At 42.4% G+C, this 25,683-nt stretch overlaps 1 long non-coding RNA gene across 1 annotated transcript; it reads right to left on the reverse strand.

Moving 5' to 3' along the window:
• Positions 1–1,476: 1,476 nt before the first annotated feature.
• On the reverse strand, positions 1,477–22,777 carry LOC104510389. Its single transcript, XR_727901.1, has 3 exons — positions 22,533–22,777; positions 4,862–4,918; positions 1,477–2,180 (listed from the first exon to the last, which is right to left on the reverse strand). It is a non-coding gene; the product is annotated as an uncharacterized LOC104510389 (long non-coding RNA).
• Positions 22,778–25,683: the final 2,906 nt, after the last annotated feature.

The following is a 25,683-nucleotide window of genomic DNA, read 5'->3' on the forward strand; positions in this document are numbered from 1 at the left end:
AGAGGCCTCTTAATAGCTCAATTGATACGGCTCATTGCAAAGTTAACCCACCCTAGGAGAGTATACACTCTTCCTAACTACTTTATTACTATTATTTTACCTGTAGGCAAGAAACAAAAACCTCGGACACAGCTCCAGGCAGACTCCTTCAATACTCCTCCCAAGAGGAAACTTTACTCATTGTCTTAGAATGATATTGTAATTTATGCTAATGCTTTGTAATTACCATCTATAAATGCAAGATATGCTAATTTACAGATGACTATCAGGGAAATACATTAAAATCATATTATACCACCAAACACTCTGAAAAGGTTTTCACTTGGAATATTTCAAACTAGACTTTAAGGGGAGTAGAATGATGTACAAGGGAACAATTTTGCTGCAGAGGCAAGGTGAGACAACCTCCAGATGACGGAAGAGCTCTTACTTGGCCCCAATCCATCCTCATCTAGCCAACATCAAAGAAACTGCAGTATATGAGAACAAGTTTTTATAACGACAAATCTACGTAAGCTTCAGGACCCTGCTATCTTAACAGCATCAAATACTAACGTGATTGTTTCTCTTGGCCCAAGAGTCATGGTCAGACCCTCTTTAATTAAGAGCATAGGAACCAGAAATCAGTTTCACAATGTTTCCTTATCTTTATCAAAGGGCTTGTCCTCCAATGAACAAGCTTGCAAAGAATTTTAGGAAAATATAGGTTATAGCTAAAATTAAATCAGAAGCCTATTTAAAAAATAAATAAATAAATAAAAAGGAATGCTTCAACTAAATTTATCTGGGAAAGAAGAGAGACGGTAAGACAAACTAATTCTTGATAACAATAAGCCAAAATGCGTAACTTTGCAAGAACATGTCACAGAAAAGACTGTCATTGCGGCAAATGCTTTTTCCACACAGGCTAGACAAACTAAAACATACAGCAGTGACCCCTTATCAGCAAGGTGGCCAAGCTGATCTAAACCAGATTCAGTCAGCCTGGCACTGCAGTTCAGTCACAGGCTGCAGCCAGTGTTCCCACAGCCTCTCGACAGCACCATTCACTCAAACTGGAATTCATCACTTTTCTAAAATACACAATAAAACAAAAGGGGAAGAAAAAGGCCATCTATGTGAATGCAAGATTTTGTTGCAGGAATTAGGTAACAGCTGCTAAGGAGGACTACTCTGGCTGCTACTCTTCCCATCGCTCCTTGTTTGATTGTGGTGTGCCAACCAACCTAATGTGTTTCAAAAGTAGCTCTCATTTCACTGATCAAATACATATAAAATAAGCCACCTGCCATGTGAGAAATGACTAATGCCTCATCTTAAGCTCTCTGCTTCACCACTGAAGAAGCTTTTGAACACAGTAGCATTAGTGTTTGCTGAAAGAAACTTGTTTTTAAAAACAAGATTCAAAAGGCTTAAGAAAACATACAAGGAGATCATAAAGACCAAAAGGTAAATCTGAGGAACTTACTGCTGCTGCTGTGGCCTCCTCTCCACCTACATAGATAGAAGAAGCAATCTCCATCACGGACAAGTTTGTGGGAGCATCTGTAGTAGATGACGATCTAGGCCGACCTGGTTGAATATCTTGGGCAGACCTCCTGTTGATCTGTGGGCTTCCTTTCGGGGCGTCTGCCTTGCCCCGCCTGCTGTGCAGGCTGGTGCCTCTCTTCATTTTAGGTGGCACTCTGATCTGCTGAAGCACCCGGTTCAGAGCTGTGGGGTGGGTGGAGACACCATCAATTTCAGCACAGACGCTTTGGCTTTCCAAATCCACGTCAGGCTCCAGCTCAGCCTGAGCTTGCTGAACATCATGCGGAGAAACGGACGACCTCCTGCGCTGATGCTGGAAAAGGTGCTTCAAGCCTTGACCAATCACATTAATGTTCTCCAAAGCATTATGGGTTATTTTGGACAACTTTTGCTCTGATTCATGTTGTTTTTTGGTCTCTTGATCTTGGGATTTGCCTCCAGGATCAGGGTCATCACACAACTGTTCAGTGCCAGAGGGCTCCATTGATGACACCCAACAGGTTTATTTGACTATTCATACATAGATACGTCCCCTGTCTTTAAAAGGCTCGTGTTTGTTTTAAAAATGCCAAGATTGTCAGCCAATTAGGTGTGCGATTGCTTCAAGATTGGCTACACATGCAGCTGTGCCACGGTGATCTCATGCTTATCTAATGTTAAACAAAAGAGTCATTATTATACATCCATGCAGAAAGTAGTGGGTTAAAAAATCCAATGCGCAAAACATGCCATCAACAAAACAAAACGTATCAGTTTTCCAAGCATTCCTCCACGTGGTATTAGTTGCATCTCGGCTCTATGCAGAAGCCAAAGCCTGTATGAGGCAAGTCATTCATCGCCTAGGGGAAGAAGCCCAGCACAGTGGGTATAGGAAAGCAAAAAAGGTAAAAAAGCTGTTCAAAAGGGGGAGAAGCAAGGAGAAACCAGTGGGGTTTTGCTTATTAAGAACAAGCCCATAATAATACCTGACAAACATAAACTTCTGAAGAGCACATTAGTCTCCAGCAGAATTTTGTTCCTTGACAGAGATTGAATAATTTGTGCTTCAAATGTAATGTCTGCTCTGCCTACCTGATTTTCCTGTAGAATGCCTAACTTCACAGTATTTAATATATGCAAGAAAACAGAACATTTGCAAATCAGTTACACATTTCCAAATAGTAAGAACTGGCTTATTACTGCCAACATCTACTGATGGAACTGGAAACTAGATGTGAAAAATATGTCTTCAAGCAAGAACAAGCAAGTGAAATGGTTTCAACTGGCATAGTCTTCTCCATAGTTCTAGAGAAAACACAAACGCCTTTAAAAAAAAAAAAATAAGCAACCAATCTGAGAGGGAGCAGCACCAGGTATGTACAGCTCAGTCTCTAGCAAAGAGGAAACACACAGCCTTGCTCCAAGAGAGCTCAACCTTACCTATCAGCTGGGCTCAGGCAGGAGTTGGCTATACGACATTGCAGCTGAGCACTTATATAACAACACAACTATTGGAGAAGTACAGCAAAGGAATGAAGAAGGAAGGAAGGAAGGAAACAGCGTCTCAGAGTTTCACATCAGCACCATGAGATCACATGTTCTGAAGCTGATCATTGTTTTGTTGCAGGAGAAAGCTCTGATTAGGCTTCTATAAATACAGAAACCAGATCACAGAGGTCTACCTCAATCTTGGCAGAAAGCAGCCTGCGCTTCAGAAAAAACCCAAACCATTTTATTTGAAATGCAACATATGTTTGGGATTTGAGAGCATTCATTTTTATCTTAAAACAGCTGCAGAAACATAATGCATTGTGGTTACAATTACAGCGCTCTCAATTTTGTGCATCTGAAACCTGACACAATGGGTCAAACAGATATTCCAAAATGCTTCCCAAATTTGCATCCAAAAATATCAGAAGAGCTGCCTCACACTCTCTTTTTTCAAATGTCGTTATCAGCTGGAGGCGAGATGAAATTCAGTACTTACAGAAAGCAAAACACTGGAATCACACAGGATTTTATCTCAGAACTTTGAACACACTATGAGCATTGAGTCTATCAACATAATGGTCAGTTTAATCAATAACATTAAATGCAAAGTAATAAGCTACATCCCAGAAAAAATATATTTACCCATATTCATGCATAAATGGTGGCAGAATTAAAAAAAAAAAGCAATCTTTTATTTTTACATACTTAATACTTTCCTAAATGACTTCAAGTGTGTTTATGACTAGTGTGATGCTTTGACTTTTGACCTTGTTCTTTCTTAATATTTTTTTCTCATGTAATAGGTTTTCCAGAAAGTTGAATTGCAGGACTCCACTCAATTTAAGTTTTTTGGGAGAAAAAGGCAAAATGAGATTTTCCTTTTCATCCAACAGACCAAATGGTTCAGTGAACAAACCTCACCGGCTAAAAAGCAAGAGGCCCAAAATTATGCAAACCTGACAGCTGACCTATAACTGCCTTTTTCATTTTAGCTAATTCCTTCAGTATTCATTTTTTTAGTCAGGAGTCACGAAGAATTGTAATTCATATCAAAGATACCCAATATACTCTCTAGCCAGTATCTCTGTGATCTCCTGCACGCTTTCTCTCCCGATTACCACTGGTAATACTGCTGATCATAAAGAACACCGCTTCAGTAACGAGAATTCCATGCGCTATCTGCTGGACACCACTAACGTGCTTAAATTAGCCCTGTACCAATTTACAAACCAATTTGAGACAAACCTGCCTGCCATCAGCTCACAAACAAGTCACCACTACCCCTGTGCATTCTGTGACTGATTTCTGAAATTACACTGGCTCTTATCTTTAAGAGGCTCCTACGGTTTTGTGATCATTTCCATATGAGGAGCCTGTTGCGAGCCAGAAAAAAAACTTTTCAAATTGCTATCTGGTATGAAGATCCTTAAAACTACTTATTTGTCCTAGTATCTACTTGTGTGGAAAGAACTACTCATACATGTGAAGAACTGTGAAATCAGCAGCATTAATTAGCACATTTATTTGCATTAGGATTCAAGTTTTGTGCTTGGTTTTTTTCTCCACTTAAAACAACCTTTATATTCTGTTTGAGGAAGGAAATGGAGTACTTCATAGCACGAAGTTAAACCCCATACATTTCTTACTCGTACGAGAACACAGCACATCAGGGACAAAATTCAAAATTCCATATACAGTCACAGTGAGCAGATGTTGTAACATTATTACATCCCAGAACATGCTAATATAGTCCTTCATTTGTGCAATTATTTCACAGCAGCACTGGGAAACAAAACAGTTCAAGAGGAGAAACTGGCAAAAACAACATTAGATAACTGTGAATATATAAACTAGTACTTGCCTCCATCACTTGCCCTTTAGCATGGCTGACATACAGCAGTCCCTCCACTGAACAAAACTGCAAAAGAAATTGGGTATGAGATGCAATTCTTGGAAATGGGAGGAAAGATGTACACAAACAACAAAAAGAGCATGGTTCCAACTTCTAATTCCCCCATCCCCCTCCATTTAAATGCAAGTGCCTCCGGAAGCTGGGCTGTTTTCAACTCTTTGAAATAACTGAAGGGATACAAATATAATTGAAGTTAAAACAGAATCTGACAGAGGTAATCAAGAAGTTCTCAAGAAGGAACATTTTCTCTTGGGGTTTATGGCCACCAGTACGTGCTGAAAGCACAGGCAGACTTTGGGGCTCTAGCCTGCAAGGTTGAGACTGGTCCACGCAGACTGTATTTCCTCCCATCAGTCATTCGAAAGTCCTGGGCACAGGTCAAACAGCTTGCTCCTGTTCATCTGGATTTCACCCAACAGGACATGTGAATCCTGAGCACTCTGAAACACGAGCACCTTCCAGTTCATTTCAGAGAAGCCTCAGCCTCGGCTGAACAACTACCACGCCTAACAGCGGCCTCTGCCAGGAGGCCAGCAAATCCAGCCCTGCCCACCACACGGCACCCACCCCTGCCCACCACCCTCCCACGATGGCAGACCCCTACACCCTGAACCCGTCTGTGCGGAGACGTGGCAACGGCTCCAGCCACAGCCTTCCCACAGAGTGAGTGGGAAGGACTCCAAGGTTCGAGCCCGGCCTAGGCAAAGCACACCATGCCCAAGGACACCACCTTGACTTTGCTCCCCTTCCCCAAAGGGGGAACACAGTATTTCAGGGGCATTTTGATGATCTGATTAACGTTTCTGCGACAAGCCCAAGGTAAGGCCTGTTTTGTTCTCGTAGCGAGCACCTGAGGATGGCAAGAGGACAGCCGAGAGCAGATACAACGCCCACATTCCTCTAGCCACTCATACGATTCTCAAACACAGCTAAATCACCCAGATTTTCCAAGGGTGATTAGTTACCCAAATAGTTCTTGAAAACAGGGACACGAGCTTCAGGATACACCAGGACTCAGAAGAATACTACAAGACTCTGCACAAATGGGCATTTTGACTATGTCATTCCATGCCAGATTCCCACCTCCAGGAAGACGGCAGAGCTAAAATGTTAATCCGAACCACTGGAGTGGGATGCTAGAATATGAAGAAAGTGATGACAGCAAATATGAACTCAGAAAAAATGAATGAATGCATTTTTTAAAGAGATCTTGACACAGAAGAAATCACATTTCTACAACAGCGTGAGCCGAGAACTAGGCACAACGTGTGAAGTATTGTTAACGTACGAGGTGCCACTAACACAGCGTCATAGCCATCCCACTTGTCTTTTAAGTTTTAATGTTATTGTTTTATTTGTAAGAGCTTCTGCTAGTGAGGCCTTCATAGATATAGCACTGTAGGTTGACCCTGTAGGTCAACAGATGCTTTTGACTCAGATTAATTCCCAGCCTTTGTAGTGCAGAGCCCGCTTTCCAGAGCACCCACAGATGGGCTTTGAGACATAAGGTCATGAAAACTACTTTATTTGCTCTCTTGTGAATCACAGCCTTCACTGACATACCAACCAAATCTCCCACTTTCTGTCAGAAGCTCCATTATTTTCCAAAATCTGAAAAGCCACTGCACTGGACAAATCAAAATTCCTTCACTCTCCTCTAATTACGGAAGGCAGACACAATTCCAGCCTCTTTTTTTTTCCATACATAATGGATCTATTACAGAGCCATTTACTTAGCAGGCATGCTACACATATATACTAGAGGGAACCTGGAGGGGCAGAAATAAATCCTAGTACTGCTGGTGCTGTTTAGCTACTCCAGACACCTAAATCATCTATAGGGAGAAAAAGCTTCTTCCTACTCTTCTTCATCAAATACTTCACAAAATAAAAAGCTCAAAAATGTGTCCATTATCTAAGATCAAGATCAGAAGTCTGAAAAGACTGGCCCATTAGATATTAGTCAAACTTTATTCAAGTGAAAGTTTATTCTAAATACATCATTTTAATGAAATCCCTTATAAAACAGTTATTTATAAATAAAATTTTTCATTGTGCTTTCAAGACATAATTCTTCTTCCTCCTTCTCCAAATTTCACCCAAGGAAAGACTTGCCTGGAATTCTAGTGAAGTCCAAAAGCAAAAACAGGGACAAAAGGGATACATAGCTATATAGATATATATAAAGGCCACCACCTGGACACAACCCTGGCACTGACAGTCCTCTGTGCAAGAGCAGAAATAAAGAGTATGGCTGAAAGAGCAAACTGAAAGACAAAACCAGAAAGACTCAGCATATTAAATAGTGCAGCTGGGAAATGAGGGTAAAAAAAATAGCTTCAAGTATGTGTAAAGCAAGCCAAACTTCTGCTGAGGTTCTGCATCTAAGATTTTAGAAAAGGGGCGTAGCCCAAAGCTACTTTGGATGAAAACAGTAAGGAATGGCAGGTGGCATGCCCCAAGGAATTCACTGCATTAATCCACAGTGCTCCGGACAAGGATTCCACAACATTCAATACAGGGAAAAAAGATGCACCAGTGGAAAGAAAACACTACTTTAATAGGAACAAGGGACACAGGGCAGAGACCTACAGCCTATTTTTTTAAGCCAACTGTACAGTGTTACAGGGAAAACCCCACGGAGTAGGGTAACAATAGGTTTTGCTGATTTCTGCCTGATGAGATTTCCCTAAACCCTCCAACCTACCTCAGTATTAGCCAGAAATCAAGAAGGAAGTCTGCTGAACGATGCCATCTCTGCTCTCCCGTCTCATACCAGTTTCAGCAGTTTGGTGGCTAAAGTGCAGGCTGAGACCGGACAGACAACCTAGGCTAAACCAGCTTTGTCAGTCTTGTTAAACAATCCCAAGCAGGTAGGCCTGTGCCTGCTGTTTTCCCATATGCAAGATATGAATAACCCAGCCAGCTGAAAAGCAGAGAAACACCGAGGGTGATAACAGTGATGGTATTTTAATAAGTTAAAACACCTTATAATGGAGCAAAACATCTAGATTCCTTTGAAGGCAATGTGTACAGGTATGTTAGGAATAACTCAGAATGCCAGGCTGCTGAATTTTAAAAAGGTAGCCAACTGCATTCGTTTGGTTAAAAGGTTATTTAAGTCAACTGACACATGGGCTATAAATCAATTCTTCATTTAGTAGCCCCACAACTTAAACAATAAACCACAGGTCACTTGTATGAATACCAAAGAACACAAAAACTCACTCCAGCACACGCTTAATGAAATGAGAGGCTGGCAGTGTGCTTATGTATGAATTACATGATCATCACCAAGGAGCAGCTTAATCAGATTTTTAAGATAATCGGGGACAAAAACAGCACTATGCCCAAGCCCATACGAAACATGAGACATACAACCTCTCTCCTAGAATCCTCACAAGACTGAAATAGTTCTCCACAGTCCATCCACTCACTTGGTAGGGGTGAGTATGCTGCAAGAAAAAGGGGGTGGGAGTGGATCCCCGAGGTCACTCAAAGTCACCTTTTCGCATGCACATTAACAAATGGTCATTTCAAAGGGTTCATCAGCATAAGATTTCATACTTGGGCACACCAAAATGTATTCACCACTTCTACTGCTGCATCAATGATTGTACTCGATGATCTCAAAGTTCTTTCCAACCAAAACAATTCTATGATTCTGTGATCCATTAATGGTTTAGATGCTCATACTGTGCAAGGGTAGCACGTTCATAGACATGCCAGAAGGTGATTTTACAACATCAGCCTCTTCTCAGATCCACATCCTGTTGAAACACTTCCTTCCTATAACTTTATATTTAATACTGCTGACCAACAAAACTAATGCACACAGCTTTCTGTTCCTGAAAGCTCAAATATTAATCCTGTAGATAAGAGAAAATTGCACTCAAGTCACAGATGGGCAGATACCAAACACTCTCTTAATGAGCAACAGATCCATTTCTCTTTCCAATTACTTTTTAAGAAACATCTTCCTGAATACACCCACATCAGAATCAAAGCATCTTCAATACCACCCATGGGCTGCCACTAAATTACTGCTGTCCTACAAGAAGTACTGCTCATTGATTGCTGTGAATATAAAGAGCAATGATTCTTCTGCAGAGCTGGAAGTTCACAGCGTAAGAACCATAGACCCAAAGACTACGTAATTTTCCTTGTTTATTAGGAAACTGCAGTGGCTTAAAAATTCAGTGACCAGAATTCAGACTTGTTTCTACTGCTTTGCAGTATGCTGTTCATCAAAGCTATGAAATAGAGGTCAAGACTTCTCCAAAATTAAGAACCACGCAGAGGTACCCATACATACTATAAGCATCACGTGAAAATCAAAGCAAAATATTTCAGCTGTATTTCTTATTAGAAGACTTTCACTACTGAATCTAGAGGTGGCATTCCATCATAGTCTGACTGTGGGGCTATGTTACTGGTTCCACAGCTTAAAAGAGCTGCCTATTCTTCCTTCTAGAAAGCACTTATCTTTAAAGCACTTCCTTCATCCCCAATGAATTTCTTAGCTACATACAGCATTTATAGGTTTACATGACCAAAACAGTTGAGTAGTCTATGAACTCACCTTTGGAATGCTCCTACGTTATACCGACTAACTATTACCTCCCAAGTTTTACTTATGCCAGAACCATATCTGGAATCTACCAAAAGCACCTAAAAAATATCCTTTCCTGGAAAAGGTTAGGCACAGGCTATTTTCCATCAAATTAATAAAACCAGTGCTTCAAGAAAGCTAAATCAAGGGTAAGGAAAGATTTAACTAGAGCTTTCTGATTTACCAACATCTGCAATTACATACATCACACACATTTTCTTGAAATCTTTTTGTGAATGTACTTAAAAGTTCAGAGACAACACTAAAAATGTAGCCTACAGGTAATTTAGAAGAAAAACAAATTTGATGGATCTGGGTATATACAACAAATTCTTATAAAGACCATCCATTTTACTAGACATAGGAGGAAACTTGCCTATTAGCAAGTCCTCCTTTGTAACGAGGTGGATTAAAAATTAGTAGTTTTACACTGCGTCCACCACAAGCCTGTACTGTGGCAGAAGTTCCACAATGCTGCAATTTACAACTGCAAACTTCGCCAAGACATGACCGACAGCTGGCACTTTCACTTGATTTAGTAATCTGTTTCAGAAAAACCACATCCTCACCTACTCTTCTGCAAAACCACACTGAAAGGCAAGCCAAACTGCAGCATTTCCTCAAGAATATCTATGCTTTCTGCTAAAGGGGATAAAGTTGTAACCATGTTTACATGTTGTACAAAGCAGCCAACTGCACATTCTGAATTCAGTGCTCCACTGGAGGGCATGCAACTGGACCATCTCCTGTCACAGTTCAAGCAGGGATCTCAGGCTGGCCTTTTGAAATACAAGTACAACAGAAATAGCCATTTAAAGAATTTCCAATCTCTTTTGCCCCTGTGGCTCATTTTCAGTCCCACAGCATTTCAGATGTTGTAGGCACAGCTGTTTCCAGGGCTCTGATGTGTACCAAAACAAAAAAATTAACTCCGCTTTGAAGGAAAAACAGGACTGGGGGAAGAACCTGGACACAGAGCTGGCTATAACAGCTTTGTGATAAGGTTAAAGAGGCAGTACAGACACAGGGCACAATTACTCCAAAATGGTGTTATCAACAACCTTGTACCTGAAGCTATGGCCACAACAGCTGGAGAAACAGGAACTCATGTGACCTTCAGCAAGGACTCATCAAAACACAAATAATTTCATTTTTACAGAGAAACCACTTTCCCTAAAGGAAAGGAAGTGAAAAAGAACGCAGCAAATATTCAAAATAATGGGTCTTCCACAAAGAAAAGGCCTCTGTATGTATGTAAATAAGGAACAAACAGTCCAGGATTGCAAGAGAGAAGTACTGGCTAACATTACCATCAGCAAGAAGTCATTTTTTCACTAGGTGCTAGCAGACACTCGTAATCTGAAGTCAATGCTCATAACTGAGTAAACAAAAAAAAAAAAAGCTATATATTAGTTGGGATTTTAGTAACACAACTTAACTCTCTACATTCCAGGATACTGCAAAGTCATAAGCAATTGCAGTGTGATTATCAAGGCCTCGAGCAGGGAAAACAACGGCACAAACACCTCAGTCCCAAGCGCACAGTCCCACAGGCAGCAAGGGCTGGGTCCACCCCAGCTGCCCGAAGGCACACTCACTAACAGCAAAACCAAAGGGAAGCCAAAAGCCCCACATCCCAGGGGATGGCAGAGGGTGAAGATGAGTTAAGATTGTGTGATGCTTTGGGAAAATTCATAAGGAACAGAAAAAACATGGTCATCGGTACACCATGCTCCCCTAGCAACTGAGAGATGGGGAAAAACTCCAGGCTCACGAGGCCCATGACAAGGAAAAACTGCTACAGCAACATACACTTTTAAGTGTCTATCTCACTTAAAATACAGCTTTAAGGACTGAGTCCTGTTTGTCCAAACAAGACAGTTTGTTGTTTGAGGAAACTATTTTAAGCTGCTTTATCAATTTTCACTATTGCAGGGATATACAGCAGCAGAAGTACATTCCAATTGCACTGCAGCGGATTCAACTGGTTCAGCAACGTGGTTAAGACCAGCTATGGAAGGGTTTCCTGCACAAGCAGGAGCCTGTACAAAGCCTATCAGAGTAGTACAGCAACCATAAAATCCTACCTTGAAATACCAAGTGAATTCTATACATGCAAAGGTGAAAAGGAGTAATCTGGTTTCTTTTAGCCTCCCCCTCTTTAAAGAAATCTTTCACTAGAACAGATTTAACTCCTTGAAGCATCTCAAACGTTTCCGTGGTCAGCTGCACTCCTACTATCCACTTTTGCTATTAACTTTTGCAGTATCTGGATCAGATTCTCCAGCCTCTGAAAAAATTCAACATTACTAGGCCACGACAAACATTTTGGCAGGACATTTTCAGGAGAGGAAGGGGCAGAGGGGAAGAGATCAAAGCTGCTCTTATCCTCATGGTCACTCTGCCGGCACATGCTGCCACTTCCAATGTGTCAAAGCTGACTCAAATTTCAGGAACAAGTGAACCACAAAGTGGAAATAGAGGTATTTTCATTCTACTTCCACGGGAAGACAAAAGGTTACACTACAGCTATTTCAGGCATTACAGAGAGAGTTTTAAGCGTGCTAGTCATTAAAAAAAAAGATGGTGTCTCATTTTAACTCCTAGCAGATTCATCTGTGGCAACGCCAGCACAGAAGCTGGCAAGATTTAGCACCTCTCGCTCTAAAAGAAAGGTTTATTCCAGGCTTGGAGCTGTAAGAGGGTTAAAGCAAGTTAAATTAGCAGGCTTGTAAAGAAAGATATCATCTACCGCCAACCCACACTACATGCGATTTTAGCATGTGCTTTTAGCCCTGAATTCTGGAAAGTATCAGATTTACAATGACTTGTGAAGGAAGAAAGTAGAACTAACCTGGCACAGAGCAGTAAAATACTCCCCCTGATGACTCAAAACCAGTATTAATTCTTTGATCTTTCAGAAGTGTTGACTCAACTCACGGAGACTAAAGAAGTTTTCGTTTGGCTCAGCAATATCACAGTGCTCTTCCCATTGATTCAGGTGCTCTTGGTAGTAGGTATATGAATGTCTTCCACTGATATTTAGCATCAAACGAGTTATAAAGTAGAAGTTTGACTTAAAACCACTTAAAAGGATTAACCCAAATGATATCCAGTCCCAAAATGCAGTAAAGTCCACTAGTCCAAAACAGTGGTAACCATCCCCATATTGCAACCCAGATCTTCAACACATCTGCTAAACAGTGCACCTTAACCACTCCCTACAGACATGAAACTCGGATTCAGAGGCAGCAACGTGCATTTCATGTGATAGTTCCCTCCATGCTGTTGAGGATACCTGAAAAGCTCTACTGTCTGAAGACCATTGTCACTGGAAAACCCTGCCTGCATGCTGTAAAACCTGACAGCTCATTGCGTTAGTATTGCTTAAAACATGACATAAAACAGGCGAGACAGACAAATTCCAGTCAGAAGTTTACAGGACTCACTAATAAACTGATGGCTTACACTGCTCTACCACTTCCAAGCTGTCTTTCATATTCATAATATGACAGTTTCATACCTGCTCATCAGAAGAAAATTGTCCTTCCTGATCTTTCTTCAAGTGGGCTAGTCCAGGGAGCTTTTAATTAAGCACACCTCTTTATAAAATGTATTAGTCTAACAGTAATGGCCTTAATCTAGAGCTGATTTGTTTAAATGGTTCTTTTTTCCTAATTAAGCATTAGCAAGTCCCTTCCTGCAGCGCTACAAACAAGATGTTCAGTTTGCCCATTAAATACTGCTTGAGGTCCTTCAGCCAACACTTCACAGAGGCTGGGAGGACCTACCAGTAAAACACTACCCTATCCACACTGCCTTACCTATGCTCATTCCTAAGAATCTGCTACCAGCTGCCAACAGAAATAGGATACAGGCATAATGTGTTTTTTACTTGACTCATTATAGCCACTTCTCCAAGTCTCAGGAAGCTCAAGCACAGCTTGAGACCAGGAATCATCTGAGTACGTATGTACCCTACCAAGCAGAAATAGTGGCAAACTAGCCCTTGTGACGCAGGAACACGGTCCAAGCAGAGCCCTAAGTACCTGCCCTGAAGTCCACAGGCATGCTGCCAAGCTTCTGCTCCAGTGCTGAGCAAAGAACCCAGCGTAGCTGCAACTCCTCGTTACAGCACGGCCGCACACCATTGAAAACAGAGGCCGTGTTCGCTGCAGATGCAACGGCTGCCAGGCAGGAGTTGTGACAGCCGTGCTTTGTCCACTGAACATGCCCACGTGCATCCCTAGCACTCAGGTTTATTTTACTGCTTGTGCACTACTGTGGGACCTTTTTAGTGCAAGTTTTGATACAGCACAAGTATCACAGTTCCACCTATAATTTTAATGACCTTTCTTGGCACAGACATAATGAGTATTTCACTGCAAGGTGAGATACATTAGGAGTAGAGGCCTAAGCTTTTTGGACCTAGGCAATAAAAATACTGACAACCCTCTATGGTCTACATCAAATTATGCCTTTTTAGAGAGAATGCACACAAATTGCACAAACACAGCAAAGCTAAGCAACGACACACACAAATGTGCTAGCTCTTCAGTACCCACCTCCACATCCAACTGCACAAAGACAGTAGTTAACTTGGTGATTTTAGTGTAAAGAAATTGGGCTTGATTACTTGCTTGCCAACGGGAATCAGTCATACATTTACAGCCTTAGCCAAAATCAGAATGTTTCCTCCCACATCCATGGCAGAGTCCACATGAAAGAAAATCTACAAAAACCTTTACCCAAAGTAGCACAAAAAGGGAGCAGATTCATTTGAAATAAGGCTGAAGTTTACCTACCACTGAGGAGCTGCCAGCTTACAAGCAGAGCCAAGACCCATGTTAACGGCTCCTTACAGAACCATTGTTCAACTTAGGAGCCCACCAGAACCCCCAGGTCTCTTTCTGCAGACATGCTTTACAGCTGGTCAGGCCCCCAGCACGCACACAGGGCAGCCCATGCAGGATATGCTACAGGGATGGTTCCTCCCACGGGCTTTGCAGTTCCCTTTGTTGAACCTCTATTTCTCAAGCCAACCCAGGTACCTCTGAATGGCAGCACTACCATCTGGTACATCAACTTCTCATCTTGTACCATCTGCAGACTTGCTCACAGTGAACCTGGCCCCATCATTCAGGCCATTTATTAAGAAGTTAAACTGTACTGGACCCAGTATCAACGCTGGGGCACTCCAGTAGTGTCTGGCCTCCAACAGGACTTCCCGCTGCTCTGACCATGAATCTCACAGACAAAGTGAGGAAGCATGGGCTAGGTATGTGGACACTGAGAGGGGCAGGGTACTGGCTGAACTATTTCTCATCCGCCTCAGTGTTCACATATCTAACCTGTACTTCCTCCTTTTGTCCATGAGGAGGCAACAGGAGAACGTGTTAAAAGCCTCACTCTAGCTGAAGTGAACAACATTCACTGCTCTCCCCTCATCCATCATGCAGCCATTTCTTCATAGAAGGTTATCAGGTCAGATGTGATTTCCCCCTCTGCCATGCTGACTACTCCCGGTCACCTCCCTGTCTTCAAGATGCTTGGAAATAGTTCCCAGTATTATTTGTTCCATGATGTTCCCCGAGATGGAGGAAAGCTGACCCATCCACAGTTCTCTGGATCCTCTTTCTTAAAGGATTCGTTCCAGAAGAGAGAAATGGCACCTGCTGTCTTTCCCAACACCTTTCCTGATCACCTCAGCCTTTCCAAGACAACCAAGTGGCCTTGCAATGACATCAGCCAGCACCCACAGTGCTCATAGGTACATCCCATCAGGTTTCATGGACTTGCTTATGCCCATGAATTTGCTTTATGTGTTCCCTAACCAGCTCTTCCTTCACCAAGGAGCAGTCTGTCTTGTTCTGGACCTTCCCACTGTCACAGGGATCTGGGATACTCGAAGGCTCATCTCCCCAGTAAAGACCAAGATGAAGAAAGCAATCACCAGATACTTTCCAAAAGCCATATTTAACTGACCCAGCCAAACAGCTACAGGGTTTCTTTGTAAAACAACCAAACCACCCAGCCCTTCCACCACCTTAGTTACACATCCTTAGACAACGATTTCTACCAGGCTACCATTTCAATTTCCCTCTTAAATTAGAGACTCAGAACAAAACAGTTCACATAAAGGGTTTTAATTAATTTTTCATATGTAACTGATTAATATGCAAGAGTTTTGTATCTTTAGAGTCTTCTCCCACTACTCAAACTATTAAAAAAACCCAAAAAGCATCACTACACAACTGTGGCAGTTACATAATTGAAGGCTCTTAGAATAGAGGAGTGTTACTAATTCTGGTATCTTTGGTGTAGAACCTGCTGTACCTGTTCCTCACCTATTATTTACTCAGGCTTTTCACCATGTCCTGGAGATTGAGAAAATTATACTAATAAACACAAATGGGTAGCAAGCTCAAAGGACCTCAAGGCCCAGCAAAAATTCTGCTTGACAGCCCCCAGAAATTTATTACAGAAGGTCTGGAGAGGCAACATCAATCACTGCCTCCCAAGGCTTCTGAACCCATGTTCCTCACCAAGAAAGCCAGCAATTCTTCTCTTGAAGATATCTTGACATCTTCTTCATTTTTAGAAGTTATCAAAAGTATCGTTTTAGTGGCAACTTGAGGAAAAACATCCAGAAGAAATCCATCAGTGACTGATGGATTCTTAGAGAATCAGAATTATTTTTTTTCCACAGCTAGAATAATTTCACCTTTACAAATCCTTGTAAATCTGGCCATTTAGGCATAAATTGCCCAAGGTTCGCTTAAGTGAATGCTTACCAAGATTGAATTGTTCAGCATTTAAACATGAAGACAAAACAGGGTAACGTTTGGTTATCTAGTTGTGGCTTACTTTCAAAATGATTGCTTTACATTTTCTTGCATTTTTCTTGCAGGCTGCTCATATTCTAGCCTATTCCCAATCATATTAAGCAATTCCAAAGCCAAAATTTCATGACTTCACTCTATAGTTCAGTTATCAATTATTTTCTTAGAACTCTCAGAAGATTGAGTTTCCTACATTGTTTCAGCTTTAAATCCCAGGAAGTTTTCCTTCCAACACTTCTTCCAGGTGAACTTCAATTACACATTAATAGTCACGTATATTTTAACACCTTTATAGGTGAACATCTCCCCAGCTGATTAAAAAAGGTAAACCTGAAAAGAAGGTCATAACAATGCAAACAAATAAGCTCTCACATACTGGGGCCAGAATATTCCTAAACCCTAGAACTAGAAGGAGGAGGCAGCCTATTCACAACAGTGTCTATTTCTCTCCCAAGCATGGGCAGTTGCAGATTTTGAAATGTCAGCCTTGGTTTACATGTTGTGGCTTTAAGCTCCGTTGCCATTGCCACCTTTGCCTCTTCCAAGGTCTCTAGAGATGTTAGATGGAAGTTCTGCCACTGAGCAGTGTGAACTCTGGTTGGCTTTTCCTCAGCCACTGCAGGAGAGCCATACCTACACCAGAGCTTTAAAGTGGTGGTAAACAATAAACATTTCTGTAGTGACATTCCCCATTAAAAAAATACGAAGAACAAAGATAATTTGAGCAGCACAGATGCAGCTACATGATGGGTACTGAAAGCCAAAACAGCAGTTGTTTACAGGAATTCCAGCACTTAAAAAAAAAAAATCAGTAACTCCAATGGCAAAACCCCAAGAAATGAAGTTTCATCTATCAGAGTAAAAAATGCACATCTTCACATCACTACTGCATCTGGTCACAAGATAAATTAGTAATGTTTGCCTTTATTGCACAATAGGTTCCTTTCCCCATCATTTCTGTTTTGAAATAAGTTGTTTTGAAACTGAAGATCAAACCCACTGAAGAGCAAATTTGTTCAGGAAGTCCCAGTTTCAGTAAACCAAATTGTTGGTAAATATCTATCAACCACTCTCCACTGCCACCAAAGGACATGCAAAGGAGAGGTGCTCCTATGCACCTCTCCAATCCTTGTCCTCTTCTGGAGTCACTCCAACAGGTCCATGTCCTTCCTATGTTGGAGGCCTCCAAGCTGGGCGCGGAACTGCAGGTGGGGTTGCTCATAACTTGCCCACAGAACAGAAAACCCATGCCATTCTAGCACTTCCTAAATAACATTGCACAATAAAGGTGGGTCAGCAATTGTGGGTCACTGCCAGTTCCTGGAGTTTGCTAAAACACAGGCATTAAAAAAAATAAGTTAAATGCCAATTTAAAGGGGTAAAGATCCTCTTTTAAGTTTCACAGCTGTCGGTGTCTATAGCGATTCTCTGTGCAAGCGTACTGTCTTATTCTGTGATCAGAGACTGCCTGAGGAGACCAGGCCAAAATTCACCGTTGGTAGAGCTGCATACTCAACTCCAGACAGCCTCCAGCTGAACAGGTTGCCCAGAGAAGCTGTGGATGCCCCATCCCTGGATGTCTTCAAGGCCAGGCTGGATGTGGCTTTGAGCAACCCGGTCTAGTGGAAGGTGTCCCTGCCCATGGCAGGGGGGTTGGAACTAGATGATCTTTAAGGTCCCTTCCAACCCAAACGATTCTCTGATTCTATGATTTACTGCAGCTAGTACAAACACACCAATAATGAGAAATGGCTACAGTAACTGGATTATAGGTTGCCTTCCTGTGGGTGGAAGTTTGCAGTCTGACCTTTCATTTCAGCAAAACCATCCAAAAAAAGCTGAAGAATGACTTTATTTCCTGGCTAAAAATCATACTTTGTTATACACTTACACTTTCACAAAATGAATGAAAAAGCATTTCCTTGTATACCTGAATACCCACAGTTGTGAGGTTTTATCACTAAACCATAAAGGCAAGCATTAACTGTGTCATCACAATTAAAAATGCTTGTCCATTAATGACCTAAAAGTACCCTATTACGCAGAATTTTTTTTAAAAGTATTTACAGATGAAGGGTAACTTAGGGCACAGTCAGATGAGCCCAAGCTCCCCTTCTCATCCTCCACTGAAGGTTGCCATCCCCTCTGTTCTGCTAGCTGCCTAATCCCCTAGCTCCGCTCTCTAAAGTGATCTAAATTTCAAAAAGAAAAACTAGCTTAGGAACCAGAGCAAGGAGAGTCAGGAAAAAAGTTAAAACAATCCCTTAATTCATTTTAGCCGCAACCAAAACACGATCTGACTGTTCTCTAAACAGGGATTTGATGAATTTGCTGTTTACATTAATATCTGAAGGCTTCTTTGGGCAAGCTTAGAGAGTACGCATGGCACACAAAAAAAATCAGAGGGAGCCTGTTTTCAGCAGAGGAGGACTGAAGTCAGTAGTTATTGGAATGCGCCATGAAAGTGGATGCGTTCCCAGCAAGCAACACATGCCAAAATAAAAGACCCCTCAATCAGCATGTTCCTTTAGGAAGCCAGAGGAGTTTACGAAGCTAGTTTAGTAATTAGAACTGGCATTTTTTGGTCACCGGGGTTAAATCCAAGCTGATACTAAAAAACTACTGGATGTCTTCAAGTGACTCAGAGTATCACCTGAGACACACACACAAATTTTGCCTTATTTAGAAAGTTGTTTTCTTAGACCATCTCAACCAGAGCAGACTCCTGTAGCTATGCAAACTGGAGACGCTCATCAAGGAGTTAAACTAAACCAAAACCTCTTTGGATTTTTTTCTGCTCCCACAAACTGGAATTAGACCAGAAGCATTTAAAGGACTTTAGTAAACCAGAACCAAGACCTACTCTTTCAGCATAAGAAACCATCTGAAAACCAGCACCTGCAGCAAAAGCATGAGCAGCATGGAAATGGCTCTGCAGACCAGCAAGGAGCAGCTGCTGCAGCCTCCCCATCCCCACCGGGCACACGAGCCCTCACTTCTCCATCCTGGGACGCTCCACAGATCAAGCAGTCAAACGTCTCACAGGTATTCAACGTGAACTAACCAAGCTCTTCCCATTCAGAATGGGCTCACATAACCAGCTGACGCACTTCCCAGCAAAGAATTTATTGTTAGTTAGTGGCCACCGAGCCACATCAACCTGTGCTTTCCCCATGCAACAACGCAGGCGTACCCCTCTTCTGAGACCTACTGCAGGAGTACGAGGACAGATGTGCAGGGGTTTCACAGCGAGCTGCAGCTCCCACGCCAGAGCACTGGCACGGCAGGTTCAGCTGGGACCACATCTTCGTTTCACAGCAAGCTGCAGCTCCCACGCCAGAGCACGGGCAGGTTCAGCTGGGACCACATCTTGCTGTCCCAGCTTCAAGGGGCTGAAAACGAACAGCGGTGGAACACAAACAGCACCCCAGTTCCAATCCCAACTGAAAGCCAGCATGGCAAAGGATCACAGCACCATGCACCTTGAAGGGCCTGTTTTCTAACAACACTTTCGCCTGTCAGTCAACCATCACTGGCCTGAATCGGGTAAGTTCAGTCATAACAGATCCTGCCCAAAAGGTGGTCTTTTTAAACTAATTTTAAATATTTTTCAGCCTCAGACTCACGGTAACACACACTCATTGCTCCTTACAGACAAGTGATACTACACCTTACTGCAACAAACCCCTAAATCCTAAAAAGCTTGTTCAGCACTCTCCCACAGGCCGTGATTTACAAACATTGAGCCTCTATGGGTGCAGTACTCCTACCGATCCCAGAAAAGGCTACAGACTTTTTGCTCCAAACTAGTATACCTGGAGATCATGAAAAACTCATTTATTTGCTAACAGGATAATCACCATGGCAACTAGCTTCCAGGGAAATAACAGCCAACAACTCCAGGACAAAGGCCACTAAGGAATTTGTTAAGGGGGACCCTAGCTCCTCACACACATTGAAAAATACTGAAACTTGCCAAATTTATCTCTTACGAAACTGTAAGTAGGCATCTGCACACTTCTTATCATAACCCATCACACAAGTTGAATCAATGGCACTCCCATCCATCTCAACATCTCAGTGTCCTTTAATGTTCTTTGAAAGTTTTCAGACACCGTGCAGGGCAACATTGTCCAGTGTACACAATTTCACCTTTCAGACCATTTCTTTATATCAAAAGAAAGCTTTATCTTATACTCAAATCCCTCCCCACTCCACAAATTAGTACTCACTTTCAGTCACATGAGTTTGAATAACCAAACTGCAGTTGTTGCAAACAACACTTAAGTGATGCTTTCAAGGAAATTGAATGTTTCGCAAAGGTAGATCAACCTTATCTTACAGAGAAGGAAATAAAGATTAATACCTTGCTTAGGGATGTAGTCAGGGACACAGGGAATCCATGCATTCTTACAAGTTTTCAGAGCTACTGCAGGAATTATTCAATTTTCACTGAACAGCAGCTTTTTGGGAAATACACACCGATCTTAACTGATGGAATTACAGAGACTGTAACTTATTTATATGCAACTATAAAAAAGGCACCTAGTTGGGTTACAGAACCTAAGTCCCTGGTACACTGTCTAAAACATGCACTAAGATCGTAGCGAGCAGCTCAGGAAACCATTCACACCTCAAGGTCTGGTGCGTTTCTCCAGTTTTCATGGAAGTAGCTCACAGTAAAAAGAAAACAACAGTTTTCCACCCAACACTATGTTTGTATACTACCACAGCCAAATAACAATGCCCAGGTTAGACTGAGGAACACGTTTCAAGTTTGCCACGCTAAGTTCTGCCCACTCCTAACAGAGAAATTTCCCAAGCTATCACCCTTGATCCTAGCTCTGCTTGTAGGGGAACGACAGGAGGAATAACTGCAGGAGAGATGAGGATCCCCTTTTCAAACACAGCACTTGGCTGCCCATTACAGTTTACACCAGCATTGCAGAGAGAAGCCTATGTTGCCTTCCTGTTATGGGAACAGCATCAGGCTACTAAGCCAGACAGGTAGGTAGGTTAGAATCACAGAATGGTTAGGGTTGGAAGGGACCTCAAAGATCATCTAGTTCCAACCCCCTTGCCATGGGCAGGGACACCTTGCACTAGACCAGGTTGCCCAAAGCCACATCCAGCCTTGTTAGTGCTGTGCCACTCCAGTATTGTCTCAGCCTGAATCAGGAGCTCACGAACAAAAGTTCTTAAGGAAAGTGCCTGTTAAATACATGCTGTACAGCAGTGTAGCACGCCGAATGATTCAGTCAGGTACCTACTTTTAACACATTATTTTTTAAAGGAAAACTAAAGACTAATGAATAATCAGGCTCTTACGGAAGAGATGTGTTTGGCTACGTTTGGCTGTAACCCACAATTAATTGATGAGACTGCCACTGCCCTGGAGTGGCAGCATGAACACCCACATCACAATAGAGATAACCATGTCCAAGTAGTTTACAAAAGGAAAGTCAACAAGATGTTATCAGTGTACACTGGCCTCTTCCAAGCCCATACGGAGGAAGTTAGCTAGCTTCCTCATTCCAGGTTTAAAGTTCAACTTGAAAATACAGCAAAAAGCCTGAAGGTAAAACGCAGCTATGCAGGCTGAAACAGCCCAAGTTCTTCACAAAGCAAAGCCCACCCAGCTCTGCTAGCTCTGTACATTACAAGCAAATTGTCCTACCAGACTGCATGGGAAGGGAACCAAGACCTACTTATCTAGCCTTCATTGAAGATGCTTTCCAAATTAAGGCAAGTATCTTTCAACTTCATCTGAACACTGCTTAGCCAAATAGAGAAACCACCACTGCCCCCCAGGTGCATTTCAATGGCTACTTGATGTCTGTCAAATGCTCGGAAGAAGAAAATCTCTACAGACCTTGGTGGCATTTAAGAACAGAATGGGTGAGCAGTGAAGGCTTGGGTCATGCAATAGCGGCTCTTCTGACAGGAATCTTTGAATATTCCTACAGCAGGTTCAGACAATGTCAATATCCAGCTGGATATTCTGGTGCTCCTACAGTCTCTGTGCCTATTTATACTGCATTACTAAAACCACTTATAAGGTGCAGATCAATCTGGATCTAGAAAAATGTATGCCTAGAGTTCTCTTTCCCCTATAATCAGATGGCCTTTTCTTCCCATTTGTTACAGTCATAGTAGGCATACATACCTCAAAATTGCTCAGGCTAGCTCGTCTCTTTGCATAGATATGCTCACAGTTGTAATCCAAATGTCTTCACAGAGGTCTACTTTTAAAAATATTTAGAAGTATAAATTCCACAGGAAACGGGAAAGTCAGGGGAGGGAAGGAGATGCAATTTATCAGCATCTACATTTGAAGACATGTGCAGTCAGTAGCGTAGGTCATTTTCAGAGTAAATCTTGGCAACAAAGCTTCTCTGTAGAGGAGAAAGACCTGCCAAAATTAACAAGCATAATAAGAAACACCATTAACATCTGATAAGCAACAAAACAACATCACAGATTCTGTCTCCTTCAGAGGAAAGAATTAACTCTTATATGAAATAATGGGTTTCTGCTAGCTTTGACTTATTTAAAATCAAAATCAGGATCTGAAGTTAGCTCATATTCCAAGTACTTTTACCTAATAAATTATTCGGTAATAATATAATAGGAAAATTGCCCAAGCATTCAGATAACACTATGATCCAACAGAGCATGCAACACAATGCCACACCACAGCGTGTCTTGTTTCAGACAGCATTTCCCAGCTCATTAGATGCCTTGATGTTTGTGGCGCACTTTCGCATAGGAATGCTTGTGTGACCAGTGTCAGACTGAAAAACTAAGCTGCAATCCAGAATGAGGACCAACACAGTGAATGATGGAAGTCCAACACAGCACGGATATGAGGTACATACTAGGGGAGTTCCAGCACAACACCAATTTTTAGGAGTGTTGGCGTACTTCTGAACTTACCTAATTCAGACTTAAGTTAATAAAACAAACGCCTTGGGGCAAAGACCACCAGTTCTATGTCTGCATTTCACATAGTATGGCACATCTAGGTTCCAAATCAAAGCTGTTCAATGTTATTGTGATACAGGGTTTTGTGCTTTTGGTACAACAGTATAATTCTTCTTTGCAAACAGAAAAGTTCAGCTAGGTTTGTATTATCATAAAATGATTCTGAAAGTATGAAGATATTTTATTTGGAAAAAAAAAGACCTTTTAACAGACTGGCTGAGGTTGGAAGGGACGGTCATCTGGTACAACCCCCTGCTCAAGCAGGGCCACCTATAGCTGGCTGCCCACAAACCACTTTAACAAGTCTCACTTAATACTGAAATACTACCCTCTTGCCCCACAGAGTTAACATGAGCCCCCCATCAGTTCTAAAGAATTTCATGTCCTCAAGTGGGTATCATCTCCATAAGGACCATTTTGCCAAGTAGTACCCAAGCACACTGCAGTAACCAGCTTACATAATGCCTTAGAGGACAGCCATAGGGGAGAACGACTAGTTATATTTTAGGGGTGAAAAGACTTCAGGTCCATCAAGGGGAAGCCACTCAGCCAGCTCACCTGAGCAACAGCTTAAATCCAGTGATTGCAGTTCCCAAAGCCCAGCTTTCATTAGAAGATGACAGCTAGAAACTGGCCAAGAAGAACACACCACACTGTGAAAACACACTGGAGAAGACTCCTTCCCAAGACCTCTAAAAGAAATTCCCAGAAATCCTGCCCAAGATGTTATCACCACAGTTATTTGTGAACGGTTCATACACAATTCTCTGAAAGACCAGACGAGATACTAATAGAAGGTTTGCCTAACTTCTGTGCAAGCCACAGCATCCCACTCAATACAAATGCCACCAGCTGACAGACAGGCACCAAACCATTCACTGGCCCAGAACAGGAGTGGACTTGCTAGATATAACCCATCTCCTGAAGGAAGTACCTCAATAAACACACAGGTAAAAAAATGCAGTCTTTTTTATGATTTCTGTTTGTATCTGAATTAGATGCAGCTTTTAATTACTGGATCTTCAGCTATGATTAAATAAGATGTGAGAGAGCCCACACCATGCCAGAGACCTGCTAGAGAAACAAAACCTAGCAACTTCTATGTAGTACAGAGAGGGGAAACCCCAACGGCAAAAAAACTTAAATCCCAATTTCTTTCTAACACAAAATCTACACAAAGTAGATCTTCTTCCATGTTCAGTTTGCTTCCATATCTTGCATGACTTCCAGATCAGTTGAAGCGGTTTATCAGGCAGCTGAGCTGGACACAGTGGATATAAAACTCCTTTGGCATGGAACCCTGTGAGGCTGCAGAGGTCGCTGAGCAGTGCAAGTCCTGCAACCCAGGGGGCCTACTGTCCCCAGACAAGAAATGAGTCGCCCACCACCAAGAAAGGAAAAATCCTCCCAGCTAGCTCACCTGGCTTTCCTCACCTCTGGACATTTCCTGATGGAAAAAGAATCTATCCTGAGAGAAGCACCATCCTGTTGTCTAAACACGAAGCTATACACAACGCATTCATCTTGCTTCAGACAGGAGCAGCAGCAAGAACAGCACCACTTGCTCCCCAGACTCGAGAGGACCCTCTTGCACTGGCTCAGGGTATTACTACTTCAGTGGCCACACAGGCAGCCCAGATGGGCGTTACTAAGGGTTTCCACCTTGCAGAGACAACTTGATTTTAAGGTATGTGCCTGATAGAGATCATTTCTGATGCAGTGGTAATTACATTACTCTCCTTCCCTAATTAGATCTTTAGACTTTCGGTTCAGAACTTTACATCTGCCCACCAAAAAGCGTCCTTCAGTTCCCTCACTGATCGTACTTTGCGGCGAAAGCGATGCTTCAACCCACGTGTTTTGCTGGCCACAGTGTTTATTACTAACGCACACCGGGTATTGCTGGTGTCATCCGTGACAGCAGCTGTACGCACAAGGTAAGCTGACGGTTTCAGTTCTAAGCCCCATTATTTCAGGTACTGTAAAGCTCAGAAGCCACTGCTTCACATGTGAAGTCCTCTGCTTTGAAGGCCTGTCTGTGACACCACGTTTTTAGAGGGGCACCATGTGAGCTCACTTACATGTCAGCACAAAGAAATAATTAGTATCTCAATTAGCTCACAAAAGACAGCTAAGGCGGGGAGGAAGAAGTGAGGAACACACCAAAACTTCAGCTATCTTAGAAATCTGCCAGGTCAGACGCAGCCGGCTCCTCCAAAACAAAGAGCCCACGCAGCAGCAGCGCCTTTGCAGGCGTTTCTGCACGCATGTACCGGGGCCCACGGCCTCCCGGGAGGGGCTGGGCGGCGGCGAAGGCTGCGCGCCTTCCCCCG

Source organism: Eurypyga helias, unplaced genomic scaffold (genome assembly GCF_000690775.1).
Source record: "Eurypyga helias isolate BGI_N326 unplaced genomic scaffold, ASM69077v1 scaffold8545, whole genome shotgun sequence".
Taxonomy (NCBI): Eukaryota; Metazoa; Chordata; class Aves; order Eurypygiformes; family Eurypygidae; genus Eurypyga; species Eurypyga helias.